The sequence below is a fragment of the Cervus elaphus genome, chromosome 2, assembly GCF_910594005.1.
Source record: "Cervus elaphus chromosome 2, mCerEla1.1, whole genome shotgun sequence".
Classification (NCBI taxonomy): domain Eukaryota; kingdom Metazoa; phylum Chordata; class Mammalia; order Artiodactyla; family Cervidae; genus Cervus; species Cervus elaphus.
In genome coordinates this window covers 22,897,540-22,913,079 of record NC_057816.1, presented here as the reverse complement: position 1 = coordinate 22,913,079, position 15,540 = coordinate 22,897,540, and the positions used below count along the sequence as shown (strand labels likewise).

The 15,540-nt window shown below is 38.9% G+C and overlaps 1 pseudogene; it reads right to left on the bottom strand.

Moving 5' to 3' along the window:
* Nucleotides 1-389: 389 nt before the first annotated feature.
* LOC122706306 lies at nt 390-1,324 on the bottom strand (annotated as a pseudogene).
* Nucleotides 1,325-15,540: the final 14,216 nt, after the last annotated feature.

The following is a 15,540-nucleotide window of genomic DNA, read 5'->3' as shown; positions in this document are numbered from 1 at the left end:
TGAAGATTAAAACACCCTCGATGATACAATGTCACTCTGTTGTTATAGAATGTCATTATTTGAAGACCATGCATAACATTCCAAAGAAAAAAAAAGAGTTCAAAAGTTACAATGATACAAAAAGATGGAGATAATCTTATGATTTAATTAATGCTATTACTAAACGGGGGGAAAAAAACGGGTAGACAAGATATTTTGGTAATCATGAGGGGAAAAAAAAGACCTACTCCAAAAAGACTAGAAATTACTTATGAAAAAAAGACTCAAATTCCCTTTATCAGGTTATGGAAAAAAATAGGATTAAAAGGCTGCCATAAATAATATATAATTGCAGCACAGAATCTCCTCGTCATATAACCAACTGCACAGACAGATACTTTTGATCAAAACTATCTCGTACTCAGGGTTTTTTTCAGAGCAAGTATAATGTCTTTGTTCCTCAAGCTATAAATTAAGGGGCATAGCAAGGGAACAGTGATGGTATAAAAGACAGAGGAGATTTTTCCCTCATCCTTGGACCCAGCAGAAGATGGTTTGAGATACACAAATGCACCTGATCCAAAGAACAGGGAAACATCAATTATGTGGGAACTGCAGGTGCTGAGGGCTTTGGATCTTCCTTTCATGGACTTGATGTGGAGGATGCTGGAAAAGATGAGACCATAAGAGACAAAGATGGTGAGATTGGGCACATTGATATTGATGCCCACCACAACGAAAACTACCAGCTTATTGACGTGGGTACTTGTGCAGGAGAGCTGAGAAGAGGGAGCATCACAGAAAAAATGGTTGATGATGTTTGCATCACAGAAAGTCAGTGTCAACATATTTCCAGTGTGAGCCATGGCACCAGAAAATGCTATCAAGTAGGAACCAAGGAAGAGGCTGGATCACACTTTAGGGGATTGGTAGCATTATACAAAAGTGGGTTACAGATGGCCACATAGCAATCATAGGCCATTGATGTCAGCACATAGATTTCAGAAATCGCAAAAAAAAAAAAAAAAAACACAAAAAGTAAAGTTGGTTCATGCACCCTATGTGAGAAATAATGTTATTCTTTGATATGAAGTTAACCATCATTTTTGGTGTAAACACAGAAGAATAACAGAGCTCTCTGAAGGACAAGTTAAAGAGGAAAAAGCACACGGGGGTGTGCAAATATGAATTCATCCCAATTAAAGTTGCCATGTCCAAGTTTCCCAACACAGTGACTGTTACATGTTACTAGGAACAGGAAGAACAAGGGGAGTTGGAGATCCAGTCAGTCTGTTAATCCCAATAGAAAGTATTCAGTCCTAAATGAACCATTTCCAGAAGCCATTCTTCTCTAAGAGAATCTGTGGACAGAGGAGAAAGAATTATGCAGAGAAAAATTCAACTTTCCCACAACATCTTTTCTCAAAAGAATGCTGCATGCACTGGCAAGATCTGAGACCTGACCAATGTGGACCATGGTCTATTTTATCATTATCATGAAACTGAGTGACATGGGCATTCCCTTGTAGTCTTTATAAGCTATATGAGCAAAAAGTATCAAAACTTAGCCTACAGCATGAAGCGTTTTTCTTCCATATGCAAACGACTGCTGTAAAAACCACAAGATTGTGGAGAAGTTGGACCAAGACATAGTCACTCTTGTCTCTTTCAACAACTCATCCTTCACATGACCCCTCCCTTCACCAGTAAAACTGGAGGCAGCAACCCCATCAACCTGGTACTGACCTCCAACACAGATTAGACTTGGTGGAAGGGGAATCAGGAGGATTTTCTAAACCAAAACTAAGGGACCAGAATCTAGGAGGGATTAAGTTACTGCTCCATGTTACCAAGTAAAAACCATAAATATAGAAGAGTGAGATGTCCATGATGGAACTAATTGAGATAATGCATTCCCTGAGTGAAAGAATGTCTTTAAACTTTCCCAGCACCCTTCTTTTAATGTATTCTTCTACCAGTTTCATTGAATCCCAGAACTATAAAGATGAAAAGGAAAGTCATCTATCTTAGTTCCCTGAACATTCATCAGAAAAGGAGGGCATTAATCTAAGTGGAATTCAGAAACTCACCTTTCTTACGCCATCAAACCTTGCTATTTCCTTGTCTGAGTTCTTACCCCCATGTCTTGGAAGAGCAACTTCAGGCTCTGGGGCTTTGTTTCCTTTCTTTCTAAGAGGATGCAGCCTACACTTAATTTCTGATATGCCCCATAAATCTTTCAAACTACAGCTCATAATTTTTGAGTAAATTGAGTTTTTATTATTATCATCTTTGCCACTTGGTAAGCCACAGAAGATTTAACGTGAGTGTAATGATGTCATACACTCAGTCATCCCAGGGCAGAAACTTGCTCAGACACTTCCTCAGGAAAACATTCTAGGTGTAATAGGGACCTGAAGGGATTTTATTTACAAATATGACCATTATGTGTTTTTCGTCACTTAGGGATTTCAATGTTTACTTGAGTTTTCCCTTCACTATTGGATTATTGAGTTCCCTGGCAGTCCAGTGGTTAAGACTCTGAGCTTCCAATGCAGGGGGCCGAGTTCAATCCCTGGTCAGGAAAGTAAGATCCCACATGCCATGTGGTGAAGCAAAAATATATTTTGGACTTCCCTGGTGGTTCAGCTGGTAAAGAATTAGCCTGCAATGTGGGAGACCTGGGTTCGATCCCTGGGTTGGGATGATCCTCTGGAGAAGGGAACGGCTGGCTACCCATTCCAGTATTCTGCCCTGGAGAATTCCATGTATTGTATAGTCCATGGGGTTGAAAAGAGTCAGACACAAGTGAGTGACTTTCACTTTTATAGAGATTATACATCCCCCAAGGAAAAGCTGAAAATAAATTCCTGTTATCTATTCAGCAAGATGACAGAAAAGGAAGCCCTAGAACCACCTACCTTCCATGAATACACTGATTCAGAAACCTTTCGGGTACAGATTGCCTTTGTAAGAAATCCAGAGCCTCGTTAAAATGGTCCAGCTCCTAGTAATGTGTGAAACCAGTTATACAGAAGCTGTTAGGGAAATTCAGGAAATCCTCTTTTCATAATACTTATTCTTCCAAAGAACCTTCAGGTTGGGACCAACTCCCCAGTTCTAGCTTCTCCCTGGGGAAGGAAAGGTATGCACTATGTGGCCAATGCCCCAACTTTTCTTTGGGCTGTCCAGGAGACTGGCCTCAAGGCAGCCTGTGTGTCAGAAAGCATATGGGACCCAGGATAAAGAAATAGTATCTATCCTGGGTGAGAGAGAACCACCCAGGGCTGGAAACCACTATAGCTCCCCCTCACCGGATCAGCAGAGAACAAATTACTGAAAACCCCTCTCTTATAGCTTTCCCTGGAGAGGAAGGAAGTGCACCATGCATCTCAGGACACAGCATATCTGGGGGCTGCATGTGGACTTGGCTTCGGTCTTGCTTGTTTAGACCACTGAGGGGACCGGGCATACTTGGAATACCTGGAAACCCACTAAGAGCAAAGAGAGAAGGCTGAACTGACACAGAGGTTGAGCGGTCCACACTGGCCAGGCTTATTAGTGCTTTCTCCAGCACAAGGGTAGCCCATGAAAATTAGGATAGGTGGGTGTTCTGTGTAATGTGCACACACCAAAGCAGAGAGTCAATGAAAATGAAAACTAGTTGAAATATTTTCCAAAAAAGATTAAGATAAAGCACTCCAAACTGACTTTAATGGAACAGATATGTAAATTACCTGATATAGAATTCAAAAATGTATCACGCTTACTGTAATCATAGAATAATACATAAACAAAGTGAGAATTTCACAAAGATACAGAAACTTTAAAAATACTAAACAGAAATCATGGAGCTGAAGAGTAGAATAGAGAGAACAGTCACTCAGTCCTGTCCGGCTCTTTGTGATCCCATTGACTATAGTCCGCCAGGCTCCTCTGTCCGTGGAATTCTTCAGGCAAGAATACTGGAACAGGTTTTCCCTTCTCCAGGGTATCTTACCAACCTAGGGATTGAACCTGCACCTCTTCCACTGCAAGAGGATTCTTTACTGTCTGAGCCACCAAGGAAGCCTAAAGAATACATACACATTTATTTACACACACACATCTTCTCAGCCACCAAGGAAGCCTAAAGAATACATACACATTTATTTACACACACACATATTTAATAGGGCTATCCTAGTGGCTCAGTGGTAAAGAATCTACCTGCAAATGAGATGTGGGTTCAATCCGAGGGTTAGGAAGATACGCTGGAGAAGAAACTGGCAACCCACTCAGCATTCTTTCCTGGGAAATCCCATGGACAGAGGAGTCTGCTGGGCTAGAGTCCATGGGGCCACAGAAGAGTCAGACACAACTTAGCAAATAAACAACATTTAGTAGGGAAAAACAGTATCATTTTCACCTATATAACATGGTCCCCTTAGTAGTAAAAGAAAGTACCAGACTCTGAGATTTGTCAAACTGCACAGAATAAGAAGTGCTCACAATTCAAAACCCAGAACAAGGCCCTGTGCTACCACAATTATGGGATATTTTTTGCAAGGTAACTCTAAAGGGAGAAATGTTGAAAAGATTAAAAGACATTGTATGATTCCATTTTGGTTGCTACAATAAAATCTGGGGCTTCCCTGCTGGCTCAGATGTTAAAGTATCTGCCTACAATTCGGGAGACATGGGTTTGACCACCGGATTGGGAGGATCTCCTGGAGAAGGGAATGGCAACCCACTCCAGTATTCTTGCCTGGAGAATTCCATGGGAATTCAGGACAGAGGAGCCTGACTGCTTATAGCCCATAGGGTGGCAAAGAGTCAGACATGACTGAGAAAAAACACACACAGTAAAATCTACAGATTGGGGGGCTTTATAAAAAAGTAAGGTTCACTGTTTATAATAGCCAGGACATGGAAGCAACCTAGATGCCCATCAGCAGATGAATGGATAAGGAAGCTGTGGTACATATACACCATGGAATATTACTCAGCCGTTAAAAAGAATTCATTTGAATCAGTCCTAATGAGATGGATGAAACTGGAGCCCCTTATACAGAGTGAAGTAAGCCAGAAAGATAAAGAACATTACAGCATACTAACACATATATATGGAATTTAGAAAGATGGTAACGACAACCCTATATGCAAAACAGAAAAAGAGACACAGAAATACAGAACAGACTTTTGAACTCTGTGGGAGAATGTGAGGGTGGGATATTTCAAAAGAACAGCATGTATACTATTTATGGTGAAACAGATCCCACAGCCCAGGTGGGATGCATGAGACAAGTGCTCGGGCCTGGTGCACTGGGAAGACCCAGAGGAATCGGGTGGAGAGGGAGGTGGGAGGGGGGATTGGGATGGGGAATACGTGTAAATCTATGGCTGATTCATATCAATGTATGACAAAAAAAATAAATAAATAAATAAAAATTTAAAAAAATAAAAATAAATAAAAAATAAATAAAGCTAAGTACATTTAACTCAAAAAAAAAAAAAAAAAAAGTAAGGTTTGTTTCTCAAAGTTCTGGATCCAAGGAAGTCCAAGATGAAAGCATTGGAAGATTGGGTGTCTGGTGAGGTCCCTCTTCCTGGTTCACAGTCTGCCATTTCTTACTATATTCTCTCAGGACCAAAGAGAAAGGAAACCTCTCTGCTGTCTCTTTTATAAAAACACTGATCCCATCCATGAGAGCTCTATCCTTATAATGTAATCAGCTACCACAGTACTCATTTCTAAGGCCATCACGTTGAGGATTAGGTTTCAACATATGAATTTCAGGAGGACACATTCAGTCTATAGTAATCTTCACTCAAAGATTACACATTTTGACATTTTAATTTTAGATTTCACTTTGAATGTTTTCCTTCATTCTCTATATCCACAATCTAAGATCTATGTTTAGGATTATTCCAATATATCACATTGGATTTTGAAAATGCTATACTCACACAATTAGGTAGAATGGGGAAATTCATGATGTAGCATTTTGGAAAAGAATCCAAATGAATAGAAAATTATTAATTATGTGAATTGCAGTTAGATATCCTGCTAGGAAACTCCAGAAATGTTTGTGATATTAAAAAAAGACACCAGACTCTCTTCACAAGAATCATTTTAACAACAAAAGCTCCCTATTTCAAAGAAGATAGCCATGACTGAGGGGTGTTCTTTTACTCAAATCTTGTCACAATTTGAATTTTTAAACAGACCAAAAGAATAGAAATCCTGGAGGACACAAATAGATGGAGAAATATACCATGTTCATGGATTGGAAGACTCAATATTGTGAAAATGGCTATACTACCCAAAGCAATCTATAGATTCAATGCAATCCCTATCAAGCTACCAACAGTATTTTTCAGAGAACTAGAACAAATAATTTCACAATTTGTATGGAAATACAAAAAGCCTCGAATAGCCAAAGCAATCTTGAGAAAGAAGAATGGAACTGGAGGAATCAACCTGCCTGACTTCAGGCTCTACTACAAAGCCATAGTCATCAAGACAGTATGGTACTGGCACAAAGACAGAAATATAGATCAATGGAACAGAATTGAAAGCCCAGAGATAAATCCACGTACCTGTGGACACCTCATCTTCGACAAAGGAGGCAAATATATACAATGGAAAAAAGACAACCTCTTTAACAAGTGGTGCTGGGAAAACCTTACCACTTGTAAAAGAATGAAACTAGAACACCTTCTAACACCATACACAAAAATAAACTCAAAATGGATTAAAGATCTAAATGTAAGACCAGAAACTATAAAGCTCCTAGAGGAGAACATAGGCAAAACACTCTCCGACATAAATCACAGCAGGATCCTCTATGACCCACCTCCCAGAATATTGGAAATAAAAGCAAAAATAAACAAATGGGACTTAATTAAACTTAAAAGCTTTTGCACAACAAAGGAAACTCTAAGCAAGGTGAAAAGACAGCCCTCAGATTGGGAGAAAATAATAGCAAACGAAGCAACAGACAAAGGATTAATCTCAAACATATACAAGCAGCTCCTACAGCTCAATTCCAGAAAAAATAAATGACCCAATCAAAAAATGGGCCAAAGAACTAAACAGACATTTCTCCAAAGTAGACATACAGATGGCTAACAAACACATGAAAAGATGCTCAACATCACTCATTATTAGAGAAATGCAAATCGAAACCACAATGAGGTACCATTACTCGCCAGTCAGGATGGCTGCTATCCAAAAGTCTACAAGCAATAAATGCTGGAGAGGGTGTGGAGAAAAGGGAACCCTCTTACACTGTTGGTGGGAATGCAAACTAGTTCAGCCGCTATGGAGAACAGTGTGGAGATTTCTTAAAAAACTGGAAATAGAACTGCCATATGACCCAGCAATCCCACTTCTGGGCATACACACCGAGGAAACTAGATCTGAAAGAGACACGTGCACCCCAAAGTTCATCGCAGCACTGTTTATAATTGCCAGGACATGGAAGCAACCTAGATGCCTATCAGCAGACGAATGGATAAGGAAGCTATGGTACATATACACAATGGAATATTACTCAGCCATTAAAAAGAATTCATTTGAACCCGTTCTAATGAGATGGATGAAACTGGAGCCCATTATACAGAGTGAAGTAAGCCAGAGAGATAAAGATCAATACAGTATGCTAACACATATGTATGGAATTTAAAAAGATGGTAACAATCACCCTATATGCAAAACAGAAAAAGAGACACAGAAATACAGAACAGACTTTGGGACTCTGTAGGAGAAGGCAAGGGTGGGATGTTCTGAGAAAATAGCATTAAAACAAGTATACTATCAAGGGTGAAACAGATCACCAGCCCAGGTTGGATGCATGAGACAAGTGCTCAGGGCTGGTGCACTGGGAAGACCCAGAGGGATTGGATGGGGAGAGAGGCGGGAGGGGGGATCGGGATGGGGAACACATGTAAATCCATGGCTGATTCATGTCAATGTGTGGCAAAACCCACTACAATATTGTAAAGTAATTAGCCTCCAACTAATAAAAATAAATGAGAAAAAAAAAAAAAGAAAGAAAGAAATCCTGGGTGCAAAGGCAATGGATAATTGAAATTCCAGACAACAGAACTTAGAAATGTGTCCTAGCAAATCCTACAATGTTACAGTACATGTATTATTAGAGGAGAAGTGCAGTTATCTGGGGTTTACCCTACCATGCATATCAACAGTCCTATCAATGACTTAAAGGAAAAATGTTTTCTCTCAGATTTACTAGTTCATATAGATAAATTGTCTACATAGTCTAAAACATAACTCTTGGTAAAGGAAAGAAAGAAAACTAGGTTTTAGGGGACAGATTTATTAAAATTTCAAGTATCCTAAAATAAGCTTTTCTTCTGTGTCAGAACTACAACCTTGAGTTAAAAAAAACATAATGTGTTAATTGTCCCTGTGTATTAAGGAAGAGAGTTATGAGGCACAGAATAGTCCTGATAAGGACTGATAAGTGAAGGGAATTAGTCTCAATTGGAAATTGTTTCAGCAATAATCTAAGTAAACAGCTCCCTCTGATGGGGACTTTTGTTTTAAATAATATTGGAACTAGCTTAAAAGAAAAAAAAAAACTTGCTCTAAGAAATACACCAAGGGTATAGAAGAGATTTTCCTAGAAACACACAACCTACCAAAAATGAATCAAGTAGATATCCGTGGGACACAAGAGTAAAATTAGACCATTATCTTACACCAAACACAAACATTAATTCAAAATGGATTAAAGAATTAAGTGAAAGACCTGAAACCATAAAATTTCTACAAGAAAACACAGGCGGTAATGTCCTTAACATTAATCCTAGATATGTTTTTTACTTAATTAATTTTTAATGAAAGCATAGTTGCTTTACATTGCTATATTAGTCTCACATTAGTTATGTTAACAGCATAGTTTTCATTCATTTATTTTAACTTTTATATCCAATATAAAAGTGAAAAATGAAGAATTGATCTTTATCTGACTTATTTCACTAAGCATAATACCATCCCAAGTCCATCAGTCTTGCAAATAGCAAACTTTTTTTTTTTTTTGACTGAGTAGTACCTAGTGCATACATATTTGAAATCAACTTCATCCCATTGATTTACTAATGGACACTTAAGTTGCTTCCACATTTTGGCAATTATAAATAATGCTGTTATGAACAATGAAATTTAAAGATGCTTGCTCCTTGGAAGAAAAGTTATGACAAACCTAGACGGCATATTAAAAAGCAGAGACATTATTTTGCCAGCAAAAGTCCGTCTAGTCAAGGTTATGGTTTATCTAGTAGTCATGTCTGCATATAGGAGTTGTACTATAAAGAAAGATGAGTGCCAAAGAATTCATGCTTTTCAACTGTGGTGTTAGAGAAGACTCTTGAGAGTCCCTTGGACCGTAAGGAGATCCAACCAGTCCATCCTAAAGGAAATCAGTCCTGAATATTCATCGGAAAGACTGATGCTGAAGCTGAAATTCCAATAGTTTGGCCATCTGATGTGAAGAAGTGACTCATTTGAAAAGACCCTGATGCTGGGAAAGATTGAAGGTGGGAGGAGAAGGAGATGACAGAGGATGAGATGGTTGGATGGCATCACCAACTCAATGGACATGAGTTTGAGTAAACTCCAGGAGTTGGTGATGGACAGGGAGGCCTGGTGTGCTGCAGTCCATGGGGTTGCAAAGAGTCGGACGCGACTGAGTGACTGAATTGAAATGAATTGAAATGATGAACAACAGGTTGGAATTATGTTTTATGTATTATTCATGTTTTCATTTCTTCAGATATATACCCAGAGTAGGAATTGCTGGATCATACAGTGATTCCATTTTTACTTTTTTGAGGAAGTTCCATAATATTAGCACAATGGCTGTATCAGTTTACATTCCAACCAGACTCCATGTGGATCTCTCTTTGCAGCCTTGGTTGTGAATAGCTGTTCTGCTAAGTCCCCAGGTTGATTTCAGCAAGAGTTGCTCTATATGTGGTTGTAGTCTGATATGTTCTTCAGGGAAGGTGAACCCACTGTCTTCCTACTCTGCTATCTTTATCTCCCTTTTTATATTTGTAGTCTTGATTGTTATAGGCAACTTCTGTGCTGAGGGTCAGGCTCAGGCAAAACTTAAGTTCTTCTCTGGTCTTTTTGAGCCTGCACCTCGCACTTTACATGCATGGAGACTTTCTAATTTTTTGTGTGTATGCTGCTTAAAAGTCCTAGTCTTTAATGTCTGGCTCCCAAAAGACAAAAAAAAAAAAATTTAAATGAAGATTGGAGGGATAAAAGTTACCGGTCTTCAAATTCCCTGAAACTTGCTTCAGCTGGATCAGGGGTGCGTGGGCCAAAGCCATGGTGGAGAGATGCACCAATTATGACTGTTCTCCTCTCTGGACCTCTGATTCAGAAGCAACAGTCAATAATCAGGGAACAGACACTGGACATTTGGAGGAAAAGGTACTACTTGCCACCTGGCTCCCATAAGCATTCTTGCAAAATTCAACTAGAAATTATGCAGGTGGGTTAGCCATAGAGTTGTGTGGTGGCATGGGTACCTGCACTACAGTGAAGTGACTGAAATCAACCACAATTAACTCTTCAAGTTTTCGGGAAGCTGCAAGTCTTCAATAGACTACACACTTCCAAAATAGTTATATAATATAGATTCTACCAGTGCAATTGTTTTTATGTGGGGAAATATTTGCGGTGCTTCCTGTTTTGCCATCTTCCCAGGATTCTCCTCCTTCCTCTTTTATGTAGCAATCCGTTTCCTTGACAGCTACTCTCCAACTCATCAGCCCAGTTATACATGTTTAAATCTAGCATACCCTCTCATATTTTCTTACTTGTTCGATATCAGTTCAGTTCAGTTCAGTCACTCAGCTGTGTCTGACTCCTAGTGACCCCTTAGACAGCAGCACCACAGGCTTCCCTGTCAATCACCAACTCCCAGAGCTTGCTCAAACTCAGGTCCATCAAGTTGGTGATGCCGTCCAACCATCTCACCTTCTGCATCCCCTTCTCCTCTTGCCTTCATTCTTCCTCATCATCATGGTCTCTTCCAATGAGTCAGTTGTTCAAGTCAGGTAGCCAAAGTATTGGAGTTTCAGCTTCAACATCAGTCCTTCCAATGAATATTCAGGAATGGTTTCCTTTAGAATTGACTCGTTTGAACTCCTTGCAGTCCAAGGGACTCTCAAGAGTCTTCACCAACACCACAGTTCAAAAGAATCAATTCTTCGGCACTCGGCTTTTTTTATAGTCCAACTCTCACATCCATACATGACTACTGGAAAAACCATAGCTTTGACTAGATGGACCTTTGTTGGCAAAGTAATGTCTCTGCTTTTCAATACGTTGTCTAGTTTGCTCTTAGCTTTTCCCCCAAGGAGCAAGTGTCTTTTAATTTCATGGCTTCAGTCACTATCTGCAGTGATTTTGGAGCCCCCCAAAATAAAGTCTTGCACTATTTCCATGGTTTCCCCATCTATTTGCCATGAGTAATGGAACAGGATGTCATGATCTTAGCTGGCTGAGTGTTGTTGTTTTTTTTTTAATTGAAGGATAATTGTTTTACAGAATTTTGTTGTTTTCTGTCAAACCTCAACATGAATCAGCCATAGGTATACATATATCCACTCCCTTTTGAACCTTCTTCCTATCTCCCTCTCCATCCCAACACCTCTAGATAGATACAGAGCTCTTTTTTGAGTTTCCTAAGCGATACAGCAAATTCCCATTGGCAATCTACTTTATATACAGTAATGTAAGTTTCCATGTTACTGTTTCCATACATCTCACCCTCTCCTCCCCTCTCCCCATGTCCATAAGTCTATTCTCCATGTCTGTTTCTCCATTGTTGCCCTGTAAATAAATTCTTTAGTACCTTTCTTCTAGATTCTGTATATATGTGTTAGAAATTATATTTATCTTTCTCTTTCTGATTTACTCCCCTTTTTACAATAAGCTTTAAGTTCATGCAATTCTTTAGAGCTGACTCAAATGCGTACCTTTTTATACCTGAGTAATATTTCATTGTGTATATGTACCACACTTCATTATCCATTCATCTGTCGATGGTCATCTAGGTTGCTTCCATGTTCTAGCTATCGTAAATAGTGCTGCACTGAACAATGGGATACATGTGTCTTTTTCAATTTTGGTTTCCTTAGGGTATATATCTAAGAGTGGGATTGCTGGATCATATGGTGGTTTTATTCCTAGTTTTTTAAGGAATATCCATACCATCTTTCATATTGGCTGTATCAATTTACATTCCTACCCACAGTGCAAGAGCCTTCCCTTTTCTCCACACCCTCTCCAGCATTTATTGTTTATAGACTTTTTGATGACGGCCATTCTGACTGGTGTGAGGTGATATCTCGCTGTAGTTTTAATTTGCATTTCTCTAATAATGAGCAATGTTGAGGATCTTTTCATGTGTTTGTTAGCCATCCATATGTCTTCTTTGGAGAAATGTCTGTTTAGGGCATTTCCCCACTTTTTGATTGGGTTGTTTGTTTTTCTGGTATCGAGTAGTATGAGCTGCTTGTATATTTTGGAAATTAATCTTTTGTCAGTCATTCCATTTACTATTATTTTCTCCCATTGTGAGGGCTGTCTTTTCACCTTGCTTATAGTTTCCTTTGCTGTGCAAAGACTTTTAAGTTTAATCAGGTCCCATTTTGTTACTTTTGTTTTTGTTTCCATTACTCTAGGAGGTGGGTCATAGAAGATCTTGCTTTGATTTATGTCATCAAGTGTTCTGCCTATGTTTTTCTCTAAGAATTTTATAGTTTCTGGTCTTACATTTAGGCCTTTAATCCATTTTTAGTTTATCTCGCTGTATGTTGTTAGGAAGTGTTCTAATTTCATTCTTTTACATGTAGCTGTCCAGTTTTCCCAGCACCATTTATTGAAGAGGCTGTCTTTTCCCCACTGTATACTCTTGCCTCCTTTGTCTAAAATAAGTTACCCACAGGTGCATGGGTTTGTTGCTGGTTTTTCTATCTTGTTCCATTGGGATACTTCTATTTTTGTGCCAGTACCATCCTGTCTTCATGACTGTAGCTTTGTAGTATAATCTGAAATTGGGAAGGTAGATTCCTTCAGCTCCATTAATCTTTCTCAAGACTTCAAATGCCATTGATAATTTGACAGGCATCACATTGAATGTGTAGATTGCCTTTGGTAGTATAGTCATTTTCACAATATTGATTCTTCCTACCCAGGTACATGGAATGTCTCTCCATCTGTTTATGTCATCTTTGATTTATTTTATCAGTGCTTTATAATTTTCTGTGTACAGTTCTTTTGTCTTCTTAGCTAAGTTTATTCCTAGATATTTTAATCTTTTTGTTGAAATAGTGAATGTGTTTGATTCCTTAATTTCTCTTTCTGATTTCTAATCATTAATATTTAGAAATGCAAGTAATTTCTATATATTGACTTTGTATCCTGTGACTTTGCTAAATTCACTGATTAGCTCTAGTAGTTCTCTGATACTATCTTCAGGGCTTTCTATGTACAGTATCATGTCATCTGCAAACAGTAGAGCTTTACTTCTTTTCTGATCTGGATTTCTTTATTTCTTTTTTTTTCCCCCCTTCTCTCTGATTGCTGTAGCTAGGAGTTCCAGAACTATGTTGAATAATAGTGCTGAAAGTGGACACACTTGTCTTGCTCCTGATCTTAGGGCGAATGCTTTCAGTTTTTCACCATTGAGAAAAATGTTTGCTGTAGGCTTATCACATATGGCCTTTATTATGTTGAGATTCAGTTCAGTTCAGTTGCTCAGTCATGTCCGACTCTTTGCGACCCCATGAACCACAACACACCAGGCCTCCCTGTCCATCACCAACTCCTGGAGTTTACTCAAACTCATGTCCATTGAGTAGGTGATGCCATCCAGCCATCTCATCCTCAGTCGTCCCCTTCTCCTCCTGCCCCCAATCCCTCCCAGCATCAGGGTGTTTTCCAATGAGTCATCTCTTTGCATGAGGTGGTTAAAGTATTTGAGTTTCAGCTTCAGCATCAGTCCTTCCAATGCACAGCCAGGACTGATCTCCTTTAGGATGGACTGGTTGGATCTCCTTGCAGTCCAAGGGACTCTCAAGAGTCTTCTCAAACACCACAGTTCAAAAGTATCCATTCTTCGGTGCTCAGCTTTCTTTATGGTCCAACTCTCACATCCATACATGAGTACTGGAAAAAACCATAGCCTTGACTAGATGGACCCTTGTCGGCAAAGTGATATCTCTGCTTTTTAATATGCTGTCTAGGTTGGTCATAACTTTCCTTCCAAGGAGCCAGTGTCTTTTAATTTCATGACTGCAGTCACTATCTGCAGTGATTTTAGAGCCCAAAAAAATAGTCAGTCACTGTTTCCCCATCTATTTGCCATGAAGTGATGGGACCAGATGCCATGATCTTAGTTTTATGAATGTTGAGTTTCAAGCCAACTTTTTCACTCTCCTCTTTCACATAAAAATTAATTTTTAAAAATAATCAAAAATAATCAAAATATTTCTAATTTACCTAATCAAAGCAATAAAAAGGAGACTTACTGTAGTCTCATATTGGAGATTTGAAAAAGTGAAAATGAAATCGCTCAGTCGTGTCCAACTCTTTGCCACCCCATGAACTGGAGCCTACCAGGATCCTCCGTCTATGAGGTTTTCCAGGCAAGAGTACTAGAGTGGGTTGCCATTTCCTTCTCCAGGGTATCTTCCCAACCCAGGGATTGAACCTGGGTCTCCAGCATTGCAGGCAGATGCCTTACTACCTGAGCCACCAGGGAAGTTCCAATTAGAGACTTAAATTACTATATTTGATAGAAAAAGATTTTTATAAAAGCAGTCTCAATAACCTTGACTTATCTTCTTAGCAGTAAAGCTATAGCTACTTACAGAACAACTGCTGATATGCTAAGTTCTATCACTGTGATGTGATTAATGCTCTTTTGATCCATAATATACAAATAATTTTCAATTCATGTTGACTTTGTCTTTGAAACATCTCTTCTCCCCTACTTGAATTATGGCTTTTCTGTTTCTGGACATTCCTCTTGTAACTATGAATTCACATGATATTTTAGATACTCAATTGTCTTCTGTCTTTTCCCAAATAAACCATCTTACTCATTAAGATAATGTTCTTTGGACAGTGTGCTATCTTATTCATCTGATATAAGAAGTTGTAGTGTCTGTCTATAGTACCCATATATAGTACAAATATATATAACTTTACTATCCTTTTATTCCATTATCCATTTATTCGTTGATGTCAGACATTCCTTTTCAAAGAACCCTCTCATTTATTGTTTGACTTAGTTTTCATTGGTCCAGGAGAAGAGTGGAAAGTGGCTACAATTTCAAGTCTTGTCCTAGGGATGATTCCCAACTCAGCACTTTGTCCAAAAGACACAAGTGGGATAACAGAGGACAAACATACAGAGTCCTGGTAGATAGACCCTTGAATTACTGGGGTTTGAGTGCCTAAATAAAATATAGGCTAAGTGATGAAAAAATGGTCTTATTAGAGATGAAGAGCCTATGAGGATCCAGAAA